This window comes from Elephantulus edwardii, unplaced genomic scaffold (assembly GCF_000299155.1).
Source record: "Elephantulus edwardii isolate Elephantulus edwardi_28Jun2011 unplaced genomic scaffold, EleEdw1.0 scaffold00049, whole genome shotgun sequence".
Classification (NCBI taxonomy): domain Eukaryota; kingdom Metazoa; phylum Chordata; class Mammalia; order Macroscelidea; family Macroscelididae; genus Elephantulus; species Elephantulus edwardii.
The window spans coordinates 15,902,133-15,903,141 of record NW_006399799.1 but is presented as its reverse complement, the minus strand read 5'-3'; the positions used below and the strand labels follow the sequence as shown (position 1 = coordinate 15,903,141).

At 47.1% G+C, this 1,009-nt stretch overlaps 1 pseudogene; it reads left to right on the top strand.

Annotated features, from left to right (window-relative positions):
* Positions 1–1,009, top strand: part of LOC102869428 — a 17,971-nt pseudogene that overhangs the window by 2,261 nt on the left and 14,701 nt on the right.

The following is a 1,009-nucleotide window of genomic DNA, read 5'->3' as shown; positions in this document are numbered from 1 at the left end:
TTAGGTATAATATCCCTAGTACCACAACCTCTTCTAAATCAAGCCTGCACATCTGGCAGTTGTCTGTTGACATATTGTTCCAGATTACTTGATGGAATTGTCCTTGGAAGTCCAAGAAGATGCCAAGACATCTCTGAACAGAAGCTACTAGTATTCATTCCTTTAATACCTGAGAATTTGAACAGACCGAATCTGAACCAGGTGGCAGAATTCAAGGATAACCCAATACCAGATCAGGGCCTAGGTCTACAGAAGACAGTCTTACTCTGTGACATTGTTGTTATGTGCCATTGAGTCACCTGTGACTCACAGTGACCCTAGGCACAATAGCTCTGAACACTGCTTTATCATGAGCCAATCTCACTGCCTCCAGCACACCTGCCCCCATTAGCCCAGTTACTGTGTCAATCCATCTCATCCAGGGTCTCCCTCTCCTGTGCTGTCCCGTCCAAATGTGATGTCCTTCTCCAAGGACTGGTTCCTCCTGGCAACATGCTGAAAGTATATGAGATGGATCTTCAAAATCTTTACCTCCAAGGTGCAACTTGGTTTCACTCTCTCCTAGACCGACCTGTTTGTTCTTTTCGCAGTACATACTATGCTCAATGCTCTTCCCCAGCACATCGTTGTTATGTGCATTCGAGTCATTTGCGACTCATAGCGACCCTATGTACAAGAGCCCTAAACCCTGCTCTATCCTGTGCCAATCGCACTGTCTCTGACACTCCCATCCCAATCACCCCAGTCACTGAATCAATCCATCTCATAGAGGGTCTTCCCTTCTTGCGCCGTCTCTCCACCCTCTCAAGCATGATGTCCCTCTCCAAGGACCTGTCCCTCCTTGCAACATGCCCAAAGTATGTCACATGAAGCCCCAGAGTCCTTGCCTCCAAGGAGCAGCCCGGTTTAACCCTCTCTGGGATGAATCTGTTTGTTTTCTTGGCAGTCCATGGTACTTTCAATACTCTTCTCTAACACCACAGCTCAAAGACATCAATTCTCCTTCTGT